At 42.1% G+C, this 24,347-nt stretch overlaps 1 non-coding gene across 1 annotated transcript; it reads left to right on the forward strand.

The window, feature by feature from the left end:
* The first annotated feature begins 11,562 nt into the window (after positions 1-11,562).
* On the forward strand, positions 11,563-11,634 carry trnav-uac (transfer RNA valine (anticodon UAC)). Its single transcript has one exon. It is a non-coding gene; the product is annotated as a tRNA-Val (tRNA).
* The last annotated feature ends 12,713 nt before the right edge of the window (positions 11,635-24,347 follow it).

The following is a 24,347-nucleotide window of genomic DNA, read 5'->3' on the forward strand; positions in this document are numbered from 1 at the left end:
TGTGTGCAGTTCTGGTCACCACATTATAGGAAGGATGTGATTGCAGTGGAGAGGGTGCAGAGGAGATTTACCACGATGTTGCCTGGGCTGGAGCATTTCAGTTATGAATAAAGACTAGATGGGCTGGGGTTGTTTTCCTTGGAGCAGAGAAGGCTGAGGGCGGACCTGACTGACTATAGAAAATAATGAGGGGCATTGATAGGATGGTTAGGAAGAAACATTTTCCCTTAGTGGAAGTGTCAATAACTCCGGGGCATAGACTTAAGGTAAGGGGCAGGAGGTTTAGAGGGGAGTTGAGGACGGATTTCATCACCCAGAGGGTGGTTGGAACCTGCAACACACTGCCTGAAGCAGTGGTACAGGCAGGAATACTCACGACATTCAAGCAGTATGCATATGAGCATTTGAAACACCATAACATACAAGGCTACGGGCTAAGTGCGGAGAAATGGGATTAGATAGGACGGGTGCTTGATGGTCGGCGCAGGCGCGTGGGCAGAAAGGCCTGTTGCTGTGCTGTAAAACTCTATGACTCTATATAGCAATCTCTAACCTGCAGTCTATTTCTATCTCTGTGTTTTTGATTTTGAGTGTAGGGTTATCTGCAACCTGTCCACTTATTTTGTTTGAAACATCTTACTTTGTACATTTTCGCTTCAGATATATCTGTGTGTTGCTTGCACTCTGTCCCCATCATTTGCTGGTCTCTGAGTGTAATTTTGCTTCTTTACATTTCATTGTCCGGTATATGAGTGTTGGGTTCAGTCTTTAGCCAGAGCACTGATTGTGAACTGAACTTTTCCGATGTCCCTTTTATGTATTATTTAATAAAGATCTTCCTATAGTTTCTGACTGAGATTTAATTTATTCGTTTAAAGGACATGTCTTCCAAAACAAAGATCTCATTGAAAGAAAATTGAAGCTTAGCTTTCTGCGAGAAGCACATGGATGACATGTGTTTTTTTTTTTGACATCGCATTGACAATATTTACTTTATAAAATGCAGCTGCATGGTACCAGAATTGAGGTCTGACCTGCAGTCGGAAACCAGGGTCAACTGCTTGGAAGGCCGATTTGATCATGCAATATACCAACATCTCTCTGTGAGTTTGACATATGTAAATGCGTACCTTATTTATGGAAACATTGAAAAGTTAAGACGCAGAAAGAAGCCACTTGACCCATCATGTCTATGCCAGCCGAAAAAAAACGATCCACCTATTCTAATCCCCGCTTCCAGCATTTGATCTGTAGCCATGCAGCTTATGGTACTTCACGTGCATATCCAGACTCCATTAAAATGAGTTGGGTCTCTGCCTCAACTAACCTTTCAGACATTGAGTTCCAGACCATCACCAACCTCTAGGAGAAAACGTCTTTTCCTCATCTCCCCTCCAATTTTTCTGCCAATCACTTGAAATATATGCCCCCTCGTCCCTGACCTCTCTGCTAAGGAAAATATACCCTTCACCTCCACTCAATCCATGCCCTTAAACATGTTGTACATTTCACTTGAAGGAAACAGGCTTGCTGCAGGGTGATGCCGATCAAACAGGAGAGTAAGTCTGATTGGATGATGAGATTATTTTGTCAACTTCAATTCAGTAATGGCTTTGCCATTTTTCGTTGGTAAAATGTTGCTGCAAAGTTGCAGAATTAAAACACAGGTGCAATTGAACATTGCGTTCGCTGGAAACCGAACCCGGGTCAAGGGCTTGGAAGACAGTTACACTGACCCCTTTACTGCCATTGCTTACTTTGCAAAGCTTCTCACTCTTCATATATGGACCACACACATCCTAGCTGTTTGGAACTGGAATGTTTTGGATGAAATAATTAGAAACCATTTTAATCTGCACCTAAACACCACGTTCATGTTCCCATCATAGGATGGAATGATGGAATGGTGACAGCATTGAAAGCGGCCATTCGGCCCATCGTGTCGGGTCGGCTATCTGCAAGACCAGCTCACCTCGTCCCACTTCCCAACCTTTTCTCCATAGCTCTGCTGTTTTGTTTACTCTTGATTTAATTATCAAATTCTCTTTTTAAGGTCTCGGTTGAATCTGCCTCCAACACACTCGATGTTATTACTTGATAATTTAAAATATTTATGAAGGAATGGCTATTTTCCGCCAGGAGATGGCACTTGCCTAAAATCATTTGGATCTTGCAACTTGTTTTTGCACATCTGCATCGCAATGGATGTGCTGCTGCGTGGGGATCTGGCCAAGCACGCCGTCTCGGCAGGTGCAAAGGTGGTGACCAAGTAGACCAGCTCATTTCAGATCTCCACATTGTACAGAAATAAAGCACCAAACACAACATCTCTTTTAAGATCCACCGGCAGATTCTCTGAAGGAACTGCGACCACACCTCTCTTAAAGAATCGTTTTACTGTAATGATTTCAAAAGCAACTCTTCAAATTTCAGACCGAGTTAATTTCCAGTTCTCTGACAAGCATTTTCACTGACCGGCTCCATCACTGCATATTTTTAAAAACATTTTCCACTGTTCAACTAAATATCCACCAATAATCCGCTCTCTCCCCCGCAACCTCCCCCCCCCCCACCCCCACCTCCCCTCCGTCCCGCCATGTCCTCGGACTCAATCAATTGCTGTCCCTGCACATGATCTTGATTTAAGTGTATGAGTCAGAGTGCTCCCATCTCCTTCACCATCTAGCCCTTTTTAACCTTTCTGTAATTATGATTTGGGAACAAATTCCATTTATTAACCTCAGACCCACCTGCAACAAAGACTGATGTTCGCACAGAGACAAAACATGGATTATTTTGCAGACTCTTTCAGGGGTTGGCTTTTCACAGGAGTGTGAGGACTGGTTTCATTCCAACAGCAGGGCCTATGGGAAGGGATGTGCGATTCGGTCTAATTGGTTATCTTTAGAAAGATTGAGCTGAAATTTGTGGTGGTACATGATCTGAATGGGGCTTTGTTCCAGTCCGTTACAGGCAGTTTGAAAGTGATCGGGTTATCAACCTAACTTTAAAATTCACTCTGAAACTAAGTCTGTCATTGGTGAGGAAAATGCGGAATCAAGAATAATAGATGACTAACGTAACATACGTAAGAATTAGGTGCAGAAGTAGGCCATTTGGCTGATGAAATGTCGGGGGTGCTTGACAGGGTAGATGCTGAGAGGATGTTTGCCCTTATGAGAGAGACCAGAACCGGGACACAGTTTAAACATAATTCATGGCAGATCAGTTTGTGGCCTCAACTCTACTTTGCTCTTTTCCCCCTAAACCTTTATACTCGCTTGTGAAATAGGAATTTGTGTAACTCAGTCTTAAAATTATGCAACGGCCCTGCTTCCACTGCTCCCTGACGACCCTCGAAGAACAAGAAACAATCACCATGTTTATTGGTTGATTCCTTATTTTGAAACTGTGTTCCCTGGGTCTAATATCTCTCAGAACGGGAAACATCTATGTATCAGCATCCACCCTGCCATGGGCCCTGCAGATCTTATATTTTTCAATAAGATCACCTCTCATTCTTCTTACCGCCAATGGATACAGGGCAACCTGTCCAACCTTTCCCCTTAAGATAACCCCTTCATCTTAGCAATCAGTCGACTGAACCTTCTATGAACTGCTTATAATGCAACTTTATCAATTGAAGAGACGAAAACTGTACACAGTACGACAGATGAACTCTCAGCAACACCGTGTAACACTGCAGCAAACCTTGCTTACTTTAATAATTCATCCCTCTTGCAATTAATGGCATCATTCTATTTGCCTTACCAATCACTTGTGCGTGCATACTAACAATTTGTGTTCCATGTACCAGGACACCCAACTCTGCCCCGCAGAGTTCTGCAATCTCTCTCCATTTAAATAATAACTGGACGAGTTCACATTTTCTCACATTAAACTTCATCTTCACAATTGTGACCACTCACTTAAAGTATCTAAATCCCTTTGCAGATTCCTTGTGTAGACCACAGAGCTTACTCTCTTACCTATCCCTGCATCATCATTTAGCAACGATACATTTGTTCCTTTCATTCAAGTCATTTATAAAAGCTTGTAAATAGTTGTGGCCCCAGAACTCAATCCCCTGGCACTCCACTATTTACAACTTGTCAACCCAAAAATAGCACATTTAGCCCTACTTTCTGTTTCTTGTTAGGTAACCAATTATCTTACAATGCTAAAATGTTACCCCCTAACCATGAGCTCTTATTTTGTGTGGCACCTTGCCAAATGACATTTTGTATTCTAAGTACAGCACATCAAATATTCCCCTTTATTAACTTTGGTTGGAACATCCTCAAAAAGCTCTAATAAGTAAGTCAACATGATTTCCCTTTCATAAAACCATGTTGACGCACCCTGATTACTTCACGATTTTCGAGGTGCCCTGTTGGACCCTCTTCAATAATAAATCCAGCATTTTCCCTATAACAGAAGTTAGGCTACCTGCCTTGGAGTTTCCTGCTTTGGGGTGGTAGTGTATTTATTTATGTTATGGTGTTGTGTGTGTGTGTGTGTGTGTGTGTGTGTGTGTGTGTGTGTGTGTGTGTGTGTGTGTGTGTGTGTGTGTGTGTGTGTGTGTGTGTGTGTGTGTGTGTGTGTGTGTGTGTGTGTGTGTGTGTGTGTGTGCAGTTAGATTTTTTCTGCAGCTGATCTGCTATCCCCACCCGCATCCAACCCCTCGCATGTTCCTATCTGTTATATATAGTTAAAGTACCTAAAACAAATCCCAGTTCCCTGCTGATTTCCAGCTGATAAACTGTCAGTGCGTATCACATTTTCTGTTGTTTAATAACAGTCACAGTCGAAAGCTGATACTCATTGAGGTTGCGTGTGTGTGTGTGAGAGAGAGAGAGATGGAGAGATTCAGAAAGTGTCAGTCAGTGCCTGGTTATTTATCTATTCTATGTCTCTCTGTGTTAATCTGTGTCAAGATGGGAATATTGTTTATATTTTGCAGTCTGTATTCCTATGTGTTATTGTGGCAGTAATTTTAATCTCTGCCAGTCTCTTGTGCTGTATATGAGTGTGTAACTATCAGTCTCAAGTACTGTGTGAGAATTAGATGAATGTTTTAGCTCAAAGTCTCTGGTGCTTTAGGTCACTGTGAAATTGAATCTATACATGTCCACAAAGTGCTGTTAGAGAGTCTGGCCATCAATTTTCAACCATTAGTCTCTGCTATTGTATGAAATGTGCCATTAATATTCTATCTGTTAACATGTAGTAGTAAAAACGAGAACACAAGAACATAAGAAATAGGAGCAGAAGTGGACCATATGGCCCATCCAGCCCGCTCCGCCGTTTATCGATTCTACTTTTTTGTGCCCTGACTTGATGGCATTGCATGTTTTTCTTTACATTAAAGACAGAAGTGCTTGGAACTTTCTCTCCTGCTCAGGCGTTTCGTCTCATTGATAAAAATGCTGTGACATCTGTTGTCTGCAGTTATTGCTCTTAAATTCTTAAAGCTGCTGGATCTCTTACGGTGGCCTCAGTTCTCTTGTGGCTTTGGAACCTACCTTCACCTGATTAAAAGCACAAATGATTATTTGGATTAATGACACTCTGGCTCTGTCCCTGAGCCCAATGGCTTAATTTGTCCAATTATATGTCAATTTAGAAACTTAAAATGGAATAATTTCCAAGCTGCAGCGGGATTAATTTCATTTCTTGTCTCCAAGGGGACGGAGCCAAAGATTCTCAGATAAGTTACTTCAAGTAAATTTTAGAACAAACTTTCTCGATTGCAAAAAAGAACGAAACACTATTTTAAACTGTTTCCCCCCTAATTCTTTTGGTATCCTTATGGTTTAAAACAAGAAAATCTTGAGCAACATACCCGTGTATGTTGATTATAACAGGCACTTTGCAGCAAAATTATTGTCAGTTTTGGAATGTTGCAGATTTCTTTTTAATCTAATGCAAAGTATAACCGACAGGAATATCAGAACGAATGGCATCGCACGAAAAGATCCCTCAGGATGGTTGCTTTGCCAAACAGTAGAACAATGATGGGCACAGTAGGGGGCAGTCTTTTGAGGTTTTTTTGCTGCTGTCTTTTGTTGTCCTGCGCATGACTTTGAGCGTTTGACGCTGACGCCGGGGGAATGAAGTCTGGACAGATCTCTTCTCAGCACTGAAGTTCCTCTCCACGATGAGAGGAAAGCTTTCAAGCAAAGCATTGTTTTAGAGCCACCGTCCAACATCAAGCCACCGTCCAAAGGACTGTCACTGACCTCATCTCCTCTGGAGAGCTTCCCTCTACGGCTTCCAACCTCATAGTCCCACAACCCCGGACAGCCCGCTTCTACCTCCTTCCCAAAATCCACAAACGGGACTGTCCCGGCAGACCCATTGTGTCAGCCTACTCCTGCCCCACTGAACTTATTTCTTCCTATCGAGACTCTATCTTTTCTCCGCTGGTCCAGTCTCTTCCCACCTACATCCGTGAATCTTCTGACGCCCTCTGTCATTTTGACAATTTCCAGTTTCCTGGTCCCAACCGCCTCCTCTTCACTATGGACGTCCAATCGCTCTACACCTCCATCCACCACCAAGATGGTTTGAGGGCTCTCCGCTTCTTCCTGGAACAGAGGTCCAACCAGTCCCCATCCACCACCACCCTCCTCCGCCTGGCTGAACTTGTTCTCACATTGAACAACTTCTCCTTCAACTCCACGCACTTCCTTCAAGTAAAAGGTGTCGCTATGGGTACCCGCATGGGTCCGAGTTATGCCTGCCTTTTTGTGGGATATGTCGATCGTTCTTTGTTCCAGTCCTACTCAGGCCCCCTCCCCCAACTCTTTTTCCGGTACATTGATGACTGTATCGGTGCCGTTTCCTGCTCCCGCCCCGAACTAGAAAACTTTATCAACTTTGCTTCCAATTTCCACCCTTCTCTCACCTTTACATGGTCCATCTCTGACACTTCCCTTCCCTTCCTCGACTTCTCTGTCTCCATCTCTGGGGATAGGTTGTCCACCAATATCCATTATAAGCCCACCGACTCCCACAGCTACCTCGACTACACTTCTTCACACCCTACCTCCTGGAAGGACTACATTCCATTCTCCCAGTTTCTCCGTCTCCGACGCATCTGCTCTGATGATGCTACCTTCCATGACGGTGCTTCTGATATGACCTCCTTTTTCCTCAACCGAGGGTTTCCCCCAACTTTGGTTGACAGGGCCCTCAACCGTGTCCAACCCATTCCCCGCACCTCTACCCTCACCCCTTCCCCTCCCTCCCAGAACCGTGACAGGGTTCCCCTTGTCCTCACTTTTCATCCCACCAGCCGCCATATCCAAAGGATCATCCTCCGCCATTTTCGCCACCTCCAGCGTGATGACACTACCAGTCGCATCTTCCCCTCCGTTCCCCTGTCAGCAATTCGAAGGGATCGTTCCCTCCGCGACACACTGGTCCACTCCTCCATTACCCCCACCACCTCGTCCCCGTCCCAGGGCACCTTCCCTTGCAATCGCAGGAGGTGTAATACCTGCCCATTTACCTCCTCTCTCCTCACTATCCCAGGCCCCAAACACTCCTTTCAGGTGAAGAAGCGATTTACTTGTACTTCTTTCAATGTAGTATACTGTATTCGCTGCTCACAGTGTGGTCTCCTCTACATTGGGGAGACCAAGCGCAGACTGGGTGACCGCTTTGCGGAACATCTCCGCTCAGTCCGCAAGCGGGACCCTGAGCTTCCGGTTGCTTGCCATTTCAACACTCCCCCCTGCTCTCATGCTCACATCTCTGTCCTGGGATTGCTGCAGTGTTCCAGTGAACATCAACGCAAGCTCGAGTAACAGCATCTCATCTACCGATTAGGCACACTACAGCCTGCCGGACTGAACATTGTGTTCAATAATTTCAGAGCATGACAGCGCCCCATTTTACTTTCATTTTTAGTTATTTTTTTCTTACTTTTTTTAACATTCTTTTTTTACATTTTTTACAATCTTTTTTTGCATTTATTTCATTTTATCTTAGTTTGTTCAGTTTGCTTACCCACTGTTTTTTTCAGGGTTTTTTTTAGGTTTGCACTTGCTGCTGTTCAATATTCAGTGTATTCGCACCTAATCTGTACTAATGCTTTGTCTTTCAACACACCTGTTCAAACAGGACGGGCTGCATCTGAACCAGAGGGGCACCAATATCCTGGGAGGGAGGTTTGCTAGTACTGTTCGGGAGGGTTTAAACTAGTTTGGGAGGGGGATGGGAACCGGACTTGTAATCCAGGGACCAGTGGGTCCACTCAGAAAGACAAAGAGTGTAGTGAGGTATTGGGGAAGGTAGCACTGTCACAGAGGACAGATGGGCACGGAGAAGGGTTAAAGTGCGTATACTTCAACGCAAGAAGCATCAGGAATAAGGTGAGTGAATTGAAGGCGTGGATGGGCACTTGGGACTACGATGTTGTGGCCATCACTGAAACGTGGATAGGTGAGGGGGAGGAATGGTTTTTGGAGGTACCTGGTTATAGTTGTTTTCATAAGATTAGGAATGGTGGTAAAAGAGGTGGGGGGGTGGCATTGTTAGTTAGAAATAGTGTAACAACTGCTGAAAGAATTTTCGAGGAGGATCTGCCGACTGAGGCACTGTGGGTTGAGGTCAGGAACAGGAAAGGAGCAGTCACCTTGATGGGAGTTTTCTATAGGCCCCCCAATAGCAGCAGGGAGGTGGAAGAGCAGATTGGGAAACAGATTTTGGAAAGGAGCAGAAGTCACAGGGTAGTAATTATGGGGGATTTCAACTTCCCAAATATTGATTGGCAACTCTTTAGATCGAATAGTTTGGATGGGGTAGTGTTTGTGCAGTATGTCCAGGAAGCTTTTCTGACTCAGTATGTAGACTGCCCGACCAGAGGGGAGGCAATATTGGATTTGGTACGAGGTAATGAACCAGGGCAAGTGATAGAGCTGTTGGTGGGCGAGCACTTTGGAGATAGTGATCACAATTCTGTAGCATTCACTGTGGTAATGGAGAGGGATAGGTATGTGCAACAGGGCAAGGTTTACAATTGGGGGAAGGGTAGATATGATGCTGTCAGGCAGGAACTGAGGACCATAAGTTGGGAGCATATGCTGGCAGGGAAGGGCACGGTCGAAATGTGGAACTTTTTCAAGGAGCAGATAGTAGGGGCCATTGATAAGCATGTCCCTGTCAGACAGGGAAGGGATGGTCATGTGAGGGAACCGTGGTTGACAAGAGAGGTTGAGAGTCTTGTTAGGAAGAAGAAGGATGCGTATATAAAGTTGAGGAAAAAGGGCACAGGCATAGCTCTGGAGGGATACAAGATGGCCAGGAAGGATCTGAAGAAAGGGATTAGGAGAGCTAAGAGAGGGCATGAAAAATGCTTGGTGGGTAGGATAAAAGAAAACCCCAAGGCCTTTTACGCGTATGTCAGAAATATGAGGATGACTAGGGGGACCATAGGTCCGGTCAAGGACAATAGCGGGAGACTGTGTGTTGAGCCAGAAGAGATAAGTGAGGTTTTGAATGAGTACTTCTCTTCGGTATTTACGAATGAGAAGGGGTGTATTACTGAAGAGGACGGTGTGAAACAGACTGGTAAGCTCGAGGAAGTGCTCGTTAGGAGGGAAGATGTGTTGGGGTTTTTGAATAACTTGAAGATAGACAAGTCTCCCGGGCCTGACGGGGTATATCCAAGGATGTTATGGGAAGCAAGGGATGAAATTGCAGAGCCGCTGGCAATGATCTTTTCATCTTCTCTGCTGACGGGGGTGGTACCAGGTGATTGGAGGGTGGCAAATGTTGTGCCCCTGTTCAAGAAAGGGAATAGGAACAACCCTGGGAATTACAGGCCAGTTAGTCTTACTTCGGTGGTAGGCAAGTTGATGGAAAAGGTGCTGAGGGATAGGATTTCTGAGCATCTGGAAAGACACTGCTTGATTCGGGACAGTCAGCACGGTTTTGTGAGGGGTAGGTCTTGCCTCACAAGCCTGATTGAATTCTTTGAGCAGGTGACCAAGCAAGTGGATGAGGGTAAACCAGTGGATGTGGTGTACATGGATTTTAGTAAGGCATTTGATAAGGTCCCCCATGGTAGACTTATGGAGAAAGTCAGGAGGCATGGGATAGTGGGGAATGTGGCCAGTTGGATTAAGAATTGGCTAACTGATAGAAGGCAGAGAGTGGTCTTAGATGGTAAATACTCAGCCTGGAGCCCAGTTACCAGTGGCGTGCCGCAGGGATCAGTTCTGGGTCCTCTCCTGTTTGTGATTTTTATTAACGACTTGGATGAGGAAGTCGAAGGGTGGGTCAGTAAATTTGCAGATGATACAAAGGTTGGTGGAGTTGTGGATACCGAGGAGGGCTATTGTCGTCTGCAAAGGGACTTGGATAGGTTGCAGTGCTGGGCTGAAAAGTGGCAGATGGAGTTTAACCCTGAAAAGTGTGAGGTCGTCCATTTTGGAAGGACAAACATGAATGCAAAATACTGGGTTAACGGTAGGGTTCTTGGGCATGTGGAGGAGCAGAGAGACCTTGGGGTCTATGTGCATAGATCATTGAAAGTTGCAACTCAAGTGGATAGGGCTGTGAAGAAGGCATATGGGGTGTTAGCGTTCATTAGCAGAGGGATTGAATTTAAGAGCCGTGAGGTGATGATGCAGCTGTACAGGACCTTGGTAAGGCCTCATTTGGAGTACTGTGTGCAGTTCTGGTCGCCTCATTTTAGGAAGGATGTGGAAGCCTTGGAGAGGGTGCAGAGGAGATTTACCAGGATGTTGCCTGGAATGGAGAATAAGTCTTACGAGGAAAGGCTGAACATTCTAGGCCTCTTCTCATTAGAAAGGAGAAGGATGAGGGGTGACATGATAGAGGTTTATAAGATGATCAGGGGAATAGATAGGGTAGACAGTCAGAAACTTTTTCCCCGGGTGGAGCAAAGCGTTACAAGGGGTCATAAATTTAAGGTGAAGGGTGGGAGATATAAGGGGGATGTCAGGGGAAGGTTCTTTACCCAGAGAGTGGTCGAGGCATGGAATGCCTTGCCCGGGGAAGTTGTTGAGTCAGAAACTTTAGGGACTTTCAAAAGGCTTTTGGATAGGTATATGGATAAAGGAGAATGATGGGGTATAGATTAAATTGTCCTTGACAGAGGACAAAGGATCGGCACAACATTGTGGGCCGAAGGGCCTGTTCTGTGCTGTATGTTCTATGTTCTATGTTCTATGTTCTACACCATTAACATGTTGTTTGCCTTTGCTCCGTGACCTTTTGGTCAGCTATGTGGCCTGGTCCAATCTGCACCTTCTCCTTTGTTATCTCTTGCCCCATCCCACCTCACTTGGTTATAATCTGTGACATTTCTAATATTTGGCAGTTCCAAAGAAGGGTCACTGACCCGAAACGTTAACTCTGCTTCTCTTTCCACAGATGCTGCCAGACCTGCTGAGTGATTCCAGCATTTCTTGTTTTTGTTTCAATTTCCAGCATCCGCAGTATTTTGCTTTTCGTTGCTCAGGTACAAGTTGAAATCATTGTACAGCATTCTATTAATCAAAAGGCTGGACAAACCTAGCCCCGTAAGCGATGGTGGTGTAGTGGTAAGCATAACTGTCTTACACGCAGTTGACCTCGGTTCGATTCCCGGCCATCGCAACCTGAAATTGCAAGTTTACTTTCTGTTGCAGTATGTTACAAACGAAAAAAATGTCAAAGCTTTGACAGAATTGAAATTGATAAAATATTCTTATCATCCAATCAGATTCATTCTCCCGCTTGATTGGCGTCACCCTGGAGCAAGTTTGTTTCCTTCAAGTGTTTCTCCAATTTCCTATTGAAATCATTGATTGTCTCTGCTTCCACCACACTTGTGGACAGACATTGCAGTTGCAATGTAGCAGGTAAAGCAAAAAGTGCTTCCTCAAATTTCGCTGCATCTCTTTCCCAAAACCATCAATCTGTGTCTCCTAGTCCTTGTACCATCAACTAATGGGAACGGGTTATCCTTGTCTAACTTACCTGCACCTGCATCAGATCTCCCCTCAATCCACATTGCTGTAAGGAGAAGAACCACTTACTTTGATAACACAATCCAGAGCCATCTATCCAAGCTTTTCAATAACAAAAGAATAGTTGTGTTGTAAGTAGTATAGATCGGAGCATAACTTCAAGAGACTTTGATAGATTAACTGATTGTCTCTGCCCAACGCACCAGATTTTCTGTATCACCTGAACACTGCTCACCGCTGTGTAAAGTTTAGAGTATTTTCATGGCTTACATTTATGCAAGAACTGCAATGTTAATGTTGGATTGTGAAGCATGACGGTCATCTTCACTGAACTATGTTAAAATGTCATGTTGAGAGATGTGTCAGAGTGGAAGATGCACGTAGCCATAGGAAACAAAAAGGCAAGTCATGTAGCTGGAGGAGAATCCACAATGTGGGCGCGATGGACCGTGACATATTTAACGTTTGTGACAAATAAGGACAGCTAAAATAATAGGATTAATGATATGCTTTGTACATCAATATATTGAAGTCTGTTTGATCTGTTGCTTGCTTTATTATGAAATGTGTTTTCAAGGCTATACATTGTTTAAACCTTTTTGAGAGAACGATGGGAGTCTCACCAGCACTCCTTGCATGGAGAGAGATGAGATAAAGGCAGAATTAAAGAAAAAAATGTCTGGGATCAGCAAGAATGTAACCTTTAGGATCCTTGCTAAAATAGAAACAGTCGGGAAACATCTGTAATGTGTGTAGATTCAACCATTAACTAACTAGTGTCAAACAATGATGTCAACCTGGACCAATTAGGACACTTGGAACAATTCAAAATTAATATGGTAGCATCCTTGTACCACAAGAAGGAGAAAAGAAAGGGTGTTACAGGACATCGTCAGCACACTTAGAGAGGGGTCAACAGAAGATCGTTGGTACTTAAAAGGAGAGGATAGAATACAGTCGAAAAAACACAGCAAGGGATGAAGAAGGAGAGAAGTCCGTGCGGCAGCAAGCACAAAAACAAGAACGGGTGTTGTGTGTTACTGAATATCTATTACCATTGTTAAGTATTAACTTTGTACATCTTAGTTAAGCCTAATAAACTCGCTGACTTGGTCACATAACTTGAGTTTGCACATTGTAGGTATATCTTGGTCAGGAATCTAAAGGTGAGACGGGTTGGGTCTTCTCTGTCTCACCTCTGTTCAGGGAAATCTAGCTGAAACTTACAGCTCTTTACTATATGCATACATTGCTGTGTATTTTGTCCTCCTTAAACTTCGAAATTGTGGGCCCGTTAAAAACATTGTTCTCCGTACAGTTTTCTGCGTCACTCCACTGCATAGTTCTGCCCAGTAAGCCAAAAGTATCAGATCGCTACTGAACTCTAAAATAAAAGCAAAATACTGCAGATGCTGGAAATCTGACATAAAAGCAAGAAATGCTGGAAATACTCAGCAGGTCTGGCAGCATCTGTGGAGAGAGAAGCAGAGTTAACGTTTCAGGTGAGTGACCATTGATCAGAATATTTGCAGCACTTTCAGATTTTATTTCATATTTCCAGCATTCACAGTATTGTGTTTCTGTTAACATAATCGTATTGCTCAGGTACAAGTGGAAAGCATTGTACAGCATTCTATTAATCAAAACGCTGGACCAGCATAGTGCAGTAAGCGGTGGTGGTATGGTGGTGAGCATAGCTATCTTCTAAGCAGTTGACCTGGGTTCGATTCCCGGCCATCGCAACCTGAAATTGCAGGTTTACTTTATGTTGCAGTATTTTACAAACGAAAAAAATGTCAAAGCTTTGACAGAATTGAAATTGATAAAATATTCTTATCATCCTATCAGATTCATTCTCCCGCTTGATTGGCGTCACCCTGGAGCAAGTTTGTTTCCTTCAAGTGTTTCTCCAATTTCCTATTGAAATCATTGATTGTCTCTGCTTCCACCACACTTGTGGACAGACATTGCAGTTGCAATGTAGCAGATAAAGCAAAAAGTGCTTCCTCAAATTTCGCTGCATCTCTTTCCCAAAACCATCAATCTGTGTCTCCTAGTCCTTGTACCATCAACTAATGGGAACGGGTTATCCTTGTCTAACTTACCTACACCTGCATCCGATCTCCCCTCAATCCGCATTGCTGTAAGGAGAACAACCACTTACTTAGATAACACAATCCAGAGCCATCTATCCAAGCTTTTCAATAACAAAAGAATAGTTGTGTTGTAAGTAGTCTCGATAGGAGCATAACTTCAAGAGACTTTGATAGATTAACTGATAGTCTCTGCCCAACGCACCAGATTTTCTGTATCACCTGAACACTGCTCACCGCTGTGTAAAGCTTAGAGTATTTTCATGGCTTACATTTATGCAAGAACTGCAATGTTAATGTTGGATTGTGAAGCATGACGGTCATCTTCACTGAACTATGTTAAAATGTCATGTTGAGAGATGTGTCAGTGTGGAAGATGCACGTAGCCATAGGGAAAAAAAAGGCAAGTCATGTAGCTGGAGTAGAATCCACAATGTGGGCGCGATGGACCGTGACATATTTTACGTTTGTGACAAATAAGGACAGCTACAATAATAGGATTAATGATATGCTTTGTACATCAATGTATTGAAGTCTGTTTGATCTGTTGCTTGCTTTATTATGAAATGTGTTTTCAAGGCTATTCTTTGTTTGAACCTTTTTGTGAGAACAATGGGAGAGTCACCAGCACTCCTTGCATGGAGAGAGATGAGATAAAGGCAGAAGTAAAGAAAAAAATGTCTGGGATCAGCAAGAATGTAACCTTTAGGATCCTTGCTAAAATGGAAAGAGTCGGGAAACATCTGTACTGTGTGTAGATTCAACCATTAACTAACTAGTGTCAAAAAGTGATCTCAACCTGGACCAATTAGGACACTTGGAACAATTCAAAACTAATATGGTAACATCCTTGCACCACAAGAAGGATAAAAGAAAGGGTGTTACAGGACATCGTCAGCTCACTTAGAGAGGGGTCAACAGAAGATCGTTGGTACTTAAAAGGAGAAGATAGAATACAGTCGAAAAAGCACAGCAAGGGATGAAGAAGGAGAGAAGTCCGTGCGGCAGCAAGCACAGAAAGAAGAACGGGTGTTGTGTGTTACTGAATATCTATTACCATTGTTAAGTATTAACTTTGTACATCTTAGTTAAGCCTAATAAACTCTCTGACTTGGTCACATAACTTGAGTTTGTACCTTGTCGGTCTATCTTGGTCAGGAATCTAAAGGTGAGACGGGTTGGGTATTCTCTGTCTCACCTCTGTTCAGGTAATATCTACCTGAAACTTACAGCTCTTTACTATATGCATACATTGCTGTGTATTTTGTCCTCCTTAAACTTCGAAATTGTGGGCCCGTTAAAAACATTGTTCTGCGTACAGTTTTCTGCGTCACTCCACTGCATAGTTCTGCCCAGTAAGCAAAAAGGATCAGTTCGCTACTAAACTCTAATATAAAAGCAAATAACTGCAGATGCTGGAAATCTGAAATAAAAACAAGAAATGCTGGAAATACTCAGCAGGTCAGGCAGCATCTGTGGAGTGAGAAGCAGAGTTAACGTTTCAGGTGAGTGACCATTGATCAGAATATTTGCAGCACTTTCTGATTTTATTTCAGATTTCCAGCATTCACAGTATTGTGTTTCTGTTAACATAATCGTATTGCTCAGGTACAAGTTGAAACCATTGTACAGCATTCTATTAATCAAAACGCTGGACCAGCGCAGTACAGTTAGCGATGGTGGTATAGTGGTGAATATAGCTGCCTTTCAAGCAGTTAACCTGGGATTGATTCCCGTGCATCGCAACCTTAAATTGCAGGTTTACTTTATGTTGCAGTATTTTGCAAACGAAAAAAATGTCAAAGCTTTGACAGAATTGAAATTGATAAAATATTCTTATCATCCAATCAGATTCATTCTCCCGCTTGATTGGCGTCACCCTGGAGCAAGTTTGTTTCCTTCAAGTGTTTCTCCAATTTCCTATTGAAATCATTGATTGCCTCTGCTTCCACCACACTTGTGGACATACATTGCAGTTGCAATGTAGCAGGTAAAGCAAAAAGTGCTTCCTCACATTTCGCTGCATCTCTTTCCCAAAACCATCAATCTGTATCTCCTAGTCCTTGTACCATCAACTAATGGGAACGGGTTATCCCTGTCTAACTTACCTACACCTGCATCAGATCTCCCCTCAATCCACATTGCTGTAAGGAGAACAACCACTTACTTCGATAACACAATCCAGAGCCATCTATCCAAGCTTTTCAATAACAAAAGAATAGTTGTGTTGTAAGTAGTCTCGAAAGGAGCATAACATCAAGAGACTTTGATAGATTAACTGATTGTCTCTGCCCAACGCACCAGATTTTCTGTACCAACTGAACACTGCTCACCGCTGTGTAAAGTTTAGAGCATTTTCATGGCTTACATTTATGCAAGAACTGCAATGTTAATGTTGGATTGTGAAGCACGACGGTCATCTTCACTGAACTATGTTAAAATGTCATGTTGAGAGATGTGTCAGTGTGGAAGATGCACGTAGCCATAGAAAGAAAAAGGCAAGTCATTTAGCTGGAGGAGAATCCACAATGTGGGCGCGATGGACCGTGACATATTTTACGTTTGTGACAAATAAGGACAGCTAAAATAATAGGATTAATGATATGCTTTGTACATCAATATATTGAAGTCTGTTTGATCTGTTGCTTGCTTTATTATGAAATGTGTTTTCAAGGTTATACTTTGTTTAAACCTTTTTGTGAGAACAATGGGAGAGTCACCAGCACTCCTTGCATGGAGAGAGATAAGATAAAGGCAGAATTAAAGAAAAAAATGTCTGGGATCAGCAAGAATGTAACCTTTAGGATCCTTGCTAAAATGGAAAGAGTCGGGAAAAATCTGTACTGTGTGTAGATTCAACCATTAACTAACTAGTGCCAAGCAATGATGTCAACCTGGACCAATTAGGACACTTGGAACAATTCAAAACTAATATGGTAACATCCTTGCACCACAAGAAGGATAAAAGAAAGGGTGTTGCAGGACATCGTCAACACACTTAGAGAGGGGTCAACAGAAGATCGTTGGTACTTAAAAGGAGAAGATTTAATATAGTCAAAAAAACACAGCAAGGGATGAAGAAGGGGAGACGTCCGTGCGGCATCAAGCACAGAAACAAGAACGGGTGTTGTGTGTTACTGAATATCTATTACAATTGTTAAGTATTAACTTTGTACATCTTAGTTAAGCCTAATAAACTCTCTGACTTGGTCACATAACTTGAGTTTGTACCTTGTAGGTATATCTTTTTCAGGAATCTAAAGGTGCGACGGGTTGGGTATTCTCTGTCTCACCTCTGTTCAGGTAATATCTAGCTGAAACTTACAGCTCTTTACTATATGCATACATTGCTGTATATTTTGTCCTCCTTAAACTTCGAAATTGTGGGCCCGTTAAAAACATTGTTCTTCGTACAGTTTTCTGCGTCACTCCACTGCATAGTTCTGCCCAGGAAGCAAAATGGATCAGTTCGCTACTAAACTCTAAAATAAAAGCAAAATACTGCAGATGCTGGAAATCTGAAATAAAAACAAGAAATGCTGGAAATACTCAGCAGGTCTGGCAGCATCTGTGGAGAGAGAAGCAGAGTTAACGTTTCAGGTGAGTGACCATTGATCAGAATATTTGCAGCACTTTCTGATTTTATTTCAGATTTCCAGCATTCACAGTATTGTGCTTCTGTTAACATAATCGTGTTGCTCAGGTACAAGTTGAAACCATTGTACAGCATTCTATTAATCAAAACGCTGGACCAGCATAGTGCAGTAAGCGATGGTGGTATAGTGGTGAGCATAGCTGCCTTCTAAGCAGTTGACTTGGGTTTGATTCCCCACCATCGCAACCTTAAATTGCAGTTTTACTTTATATTGCAGTATTTTACAAACGGAGAAAATGTCAAAGCTTTGACAGAATTGAAATTGATAAAATATTCTTATCATCCAATCAGATTCATTCTCCCGCTTGATTGGCGTCACCCTTTAGCAAGTTTGTTTCCTTCAAGTGTTTCTCCAATTTCCTATTGAAATCATTGATTGTCTCGGCTTCCACCACACTTGTGGACAGACATTGCAGTTGCAATGTCGCAGGAAAAGCAAAAAGTGCTTCCTCAAATTTCGCTGCATCTCTTTCCCAAAACCATCAATCTGTGTCTCCTAGTCCTTGTACCATCAACTAATGGGAACGGGTTATCCTTGTCTAACTTACCTACACCTGCATCAGATCTCCCCTCAATCCACATTGCTGTAAGGAGAACAACCACTTACTTAGGTAACACAATCCAGAGCCATCTATCCAAGCTTTTCAATAAAAAAAGAATAGTTGTGTTGTAAGTAGTATAGATAGGAGCATAACTTCAAGAGACTTTGATAGATTAACTGATTGTCTCTGCCCAACGCACCAGATTTTCTGTATCACCTGAACACTGCTCACCGCTGTGTAAAGTTTAGAGTATTTTCATGGCTTACATTTATGCAAGAACTGCAATGTTAATGTTGTATTGTGAAGCATGACGGTCATCTTCACTGAACTATGTTCAAATGTCATGTTGAGAGATGTGTCAGTGTGGAAGATGCACGTAGCCATAGGGAAAAAAAAAGGCAAGTCATGTAGCTGGAGGAAAATCCACAATGTGGGCGCGATGGACCGTGACATATTTTACGTTTGTGACAAATAAGGACAGCTAAAATAATAGGATTAATGATATGCTTTGTACATCAATATATTGAAGTCTGTTTGATCTGTTGCTTGCTTTATTATGAAATGTGTTTTCAAGGCTATACTTTGTTTAAACCTTTTTGTGAGAACAATGGGAGAGTCACCAGCACTCCTTGCATGGAGAGAGATGAGATAAAGGCAGAATTAAAGAAAAAAATGTCTGGGATCAGCAAGAATGCAACCTTTAGGATCCTTGCTAAAATAGAAAGAGTCGGGAAACATCTGTGCTGTGTGTAGATTCAACCATTAACTAAATAGTGTCAAACAATGATGTCAACTTGGACCAATTCGGACACTTGGAACAATTCAAAACTAATATGGTAACATCCTTGCACCACAAGAAGGATAAAAGAAAGGGTGTTACAGGACATCGTCAGCACACTTAGAGAGGGGTCAACAGAAGATCGTTGGTACTTAAAAGGAGAAGATAGAATATAGTCAAAAAAACATAGCAAGGGATGAAGAAGGAAAGAAGTCCGTGCGGCAGCAAGCACAGAAACAAGAACGGGTGTTGTGTGTTACTGAATATCTATTACCATTGTTAAGTATTAACTTTGTACATCTTAGTTAAGCCTAATAAACTCTCTGACTTGGTCACATAACTTGAGTTTGTACCTTGTAGGTATATCTTTGTCAGGAATCTAAAGGTGAGACGGGTTGGGTATTCTCTGTCTCACCTCTGTTCAGGTAACATCTACCTGAAGCCTACAGCTCTTTACTATATGCATACATTGCTGTGTATTTTGTCCTCCTTAAACTTCGAAATTGTGGGCCCGTTAAAAACATTGTTCTTCGTACAGTTTTCTGCGTCACTCCACTGCATAGTTCTGCCCAGTAAGCAAAAAGGATCAGTTCGCTACTAAACTCTAAAATAAAGCAAAATACTGCAGATGCTGGAAATCTGAAATAAAAACAAGAAATGCTGGAAATACTCAGCAGGTCAGGCAGCATCCGTGGAGAGAGAAGCAGAGTTAACGTTTCAGGTGAGTGACCATTGATCAGAATATTTGCAGCACTTTCTGATTTTATTTCAGATTTCCAGCATTCACAGTATTGTGTTTCTGTTCACATAATCGGATTGCTCAGGTGCAAGTTGAAACCATTCTACAGCATTCTATTAATCAGAACGCTGGACCAGCACAGTACAGTAAGCGTTGGTGGTGTAGTGGTGAGCATAGCTGCCTTCGAAGCAGTTGACTTGGATTTGATTCCCGGCCATCGCAACCTTAAAATACAGGTTTACTTAATGTTGCAGTATTTTACAAACGAAAAAAATGTCAAAGCTTTGACAGAATTGAAATTGATAAGATATTCTTATCATCCAATCAGATTCATTCTCCCGCTTGATTGGCGTCACCCTGGAGCAAGTTTGTTTCCTTCAAGTGTTTCTCCAATTTCCTATTGAAATCATTGATTGTCTCTGCTTCCACCACACTTGTGGACAGACCTTGCAGTTGCAATGTAGCAGGTCAAGCAAAAAGTGCTTATTCAAATTTCCCTGCATCTCTTTCCCAAAACCATCAATCTGTGTCTCCTAGTCCTTGTACCATCAACTAATGGGAACGGGTTATCCTTGTCTAACTTACCTACACCTGCATCAAATCTCCCCTCAATCCACATTGCTGTAAGGAGAACAACCACTTACTTAGGTAACACAATCCAGAGCCATCTATCCAAGCTTTTCAATAACAAAAGAATAGTTGTGTTGTAAGTAGTACAGATAGGAGCATAACTTCAAGAGACTTTGATAGATTAACTGATTGTCTCTGCCCAACGCACCAGATTTTCTGTATCACCTGAACACTGCTCACCGCTGTGTAAAGTTTAGAGTATTTTCATGGCTTACATTTATGCAAGAACTGCAATGTTAATGTTGGATTGTGAAGCATGACGGTCATCTTCACTGAACTATGTTAAAATGTCATGTTGAGAGATGTGTCAGTGTGGAAGATGCACGTAGCCATAGGGAAAAAAAAGGCAAGTCATGTAGCTGGAGGAAAATCCACAATGTGGGCGCGATGGACCGTGACATATTTTACGTTTGTGACAAATAAGGACAGCTAAAATAATAGGATTAATGATATGCTTTGTACATCAATATATTGAAGTCTGTTTGATCTGTTGCTTGCTTTATTATGAAATGTGTTTTCAAGGTTATACTTTGTTTAAACCTTTTTGTGAGAACAATGGGAGAGTCACCAGCACTCCTTGCATGGAGAGAGATAAGATAAAGGCAGAATTAAAGAAAAAAATGTCTGGGATCAGCAAGAATGTAACCTTTAGGATCCTTGCTAAAATGGAAAGAGTCGGGAAAAATCTGTACTGTGTGTAGATTCAACCATTAACTAACTAGTGCCAAGCAATGATGTCAACCTGGACCAATTAGGACACTTGGAACAATTCAAAACTAATATGGTAACATCCTTGCACCACAAGAAGGATAAAAGAAAGGGTGTTGCAGGACATCGTCAACACACTTAGAGAGGGGTCAACAGAAGATCGTTGGTACTTAAAAGGAGAAGATTCAATATAGTCAAAAAAACACAGCAAGGGATGAAGAAGGGGAGACGTCCGTGCGGCATCAAGCACAGAAACAAGAACGGATGTTGTGTGTTACTGAATATCTATTACAATTGTTAAGTATTAACTTTGTACATCTTAGTTAAGCCTAATAAACTCTCTGACTTGGTCACATAACTTGAGTTTGTACCTTGTAGGTATATCTTTTTCAGGAATCTAAAGGTGCGACGGGTTGGGTATTCTCTGTCTCACCTCTGTTCAGGTAATATCTAGCTGAAACTTACAGCTCTTTACTATATGCATACATTGCTGTATATTTTGTCCTCCTTAAACTTCGAAATTGTGGGCCCGTTAAAAACATTGTTCTTCGTACAGTTTTCTGCGTCACTCCACTGCATAGTTCTGCCCAGGAAGCAAAATGGATCAGTTCGCTACTAAACTCTAAAATAAAAGCAAAATACTGCAGATGCTGGAAATCTGAAATAAAAACAAGAAATGCTGGAAATACTCAGCAGGTCTGGCAGCATCTGTGGAGAGAGAAGCAGAGTTAACGTTTCAGGTGAGTGACCATTGATCAGAATATTTGCAGCACTTTCTGATTTTATTTCAGATTTCCAGCATTCACAGTATTGTGCTTCTGTTAACATAATCGTGTTGCTCAGGTACAAGTTGAAACCATTGTACAGCATTCTATTAATCAAAACGCTGGACCAGCACAGTGCAGTAAGCGATGGTGGTATAGTGGTGAGCATAGCTGCCTTCTAAGCAGTTGACTTGGGTTTGATTCTCCACCATCGCAACCTTAAATTGCAGTTTTACTTTATATTGCAGTATTTTACAAACGAAGAAAATGTCAAAGCTTTGACAGAATTGAAATTGATAAAATATTCTTATCATCCAATCAGATTCATTCTCCCGCTTGATTGGCGTCACCCTTTAGCAAGTTTGTTTCCTTCAAGTGTTTCTCCAATTTCCTATTGAAATCATTGATTGTCTCGGCTTCCACCACACTTGTGGACAGACATTGCAGTTGCAATGTCGCAGGAAAAGCAAAAAGTGCTTCCTCAAATTTCGCTGCATCTCTTTCCCAAAACCACCAATCTGTGTCTCCTAGTCCTTGTACCATCAACTAATGGGAACGGGTTATCCTTGTCTAACTTACCTACACCTGCATCAGATCTCCCCTCAATCCACATTGCTGTAAGGAGAACAACCACTTACTTAGGTAACACAATCCAGAGCCATCTATCCAAGCTTTTCAATAACAAAAGAATAGTTGTGTTGTAAGTAGTATAGATAGGAGCATAACTTCAAGAGACTTTGATAGATTAACTGATTGTCTCTGCCCAACGCACCAGATTTTCTGTATCACCTGAACACTGCTCACCGCTGTGTAAAGTTTAGAGTATTTTCATGGCTTACTTTATGCAAGAACTGCAATGTTAATGTTGTATTGTGAAGCATGACGGTCATCTTCACTGAACTATGTTCAAATGTCATGTTGAGAGATGTGTCAGTGTGGAAGATGCACGTAGCCATAGGGAAAAAAAAGGCAAGTCATGTAGCTGGAGGAAAATCCACAATGTGGGCGCGATGGACCGTGACATATTTTACGTTTGTGACAAATAAGGACAGCTAAAATAATAGGATTAATGATATGCTTTGTACATCAATATATTGAAGTCTGTTTGATCTGTTGCTTGCTTTATTATGAAATGTGTTTTCAAGGCTATACTTTGTTTAAACCTTTTTGTGAGAACAATGGGAGAGTCACCAGCACTCCTTGCATGGAGAGAGATGAGATAAAGGCAGAATTAAAGAAAAAAATGTCTGGGATCAGCAAGAATGCAACCTTTAGGATCCTTGCTAAAATAGAAAGAGTCGGGAAACATCTGTGCTGTGTGTAGATTCAACCATTAACTAAATAGTGTCAAACAATGATGTCAACTTGGACCAATTCGGACACTTGGAACAATTCAAAACTAATATGGTAACATCCTTGCACCACAAGAAGGATAAAAGAAAGGGTGTTACAGGACATCGTCAGCACACTTAGAGAGGGGTCAACAGAAGATCGTTGGTACTTAAAAGGAGAAGATAGAATATAGTCAAAAAAACATAGCAAGGGATGAAGAAGGAAAGAAGTCCGTGCGGCAGCAAGCACAGAAACAAGAACGGGTGTTGTGTGTTACTGAATATCTATTACCATTGTTAAGTATTAACTTTGTACATCTTAGTTAAGCCTAATAAACTCTCTGACTTGGTCACATAACTTGAGTTTGTACCTTGTAGGTATATCTTTGTCAGGAATCTAAAGGTGAGACGGGTTGGGTATTCTCTGTCTCACCTCTGTTCAGGTAACATCTACCTGAAGCCTACAGCTCTTTACTATATGCATACATTGCTGTGTATTTTGTCCTCCTTAAACTTCGAAATTGTGGGCCCGTTAAAAACATTGTTCTTCGTACAGTTTTCTGCGTCACTCCACTGCATAGTTCTGCCCAGTAAGCAAAAAGGATCAGTTCGCTACTAAACTCTAAAATAAAGCAAAATACTGCAGATGCTGGAAATCTGAAATAAAAACAAGAAATGCTGGAAATACTCAGCAGGTCAGGCAGCATCCGTGGAGAGAGAAGCAGAGTTAACGTTTCAGGTGAGTGACCATTGATCAGAATATTTGCAGCACTTTCTGATTTTATTTCAGATTTCCAGCATTCACAGTATTGTGTTTCTGTTCACATAATCGGATTGCTCAGGTGCAAGTTGAAACCATTCTACAGCATTCTATTAATCAGAACGCTGGACCAGCACAGTACAGTAAGCGTTGGTGGTGTAGTGGTGAGCATAGCTGCCTTCGAAGCAGTTGACTTGGATTTGATTCCCGGCCATCGCAACCTTAAAATACAGGTTTACTTAATGTTGCAGTATTTTACAAACGAAAAAAATGTCAAAGCTTTGACAGAATTGAAATTGATAAGATATTCTTATCATCCAATCAGATTCATTCTCCCGCTTGATTGGCGTCACCCTGGAG

Source organism: Heterodontus francisci, chromosome 21 (assembly GCF_036365525.1).
Source record: "Heterodontus francisci isolate sHetFra1 chromosome 21, sHetFra1.hap1, whole genome shotgun sequence".
Taxonomy (NCBI): Eukaryota; Metazoa; Chordata; class Chondrichthyes; order Heterodontiformes; family Heterodontidae; genus Heterodontus; species Heterodontus francisci.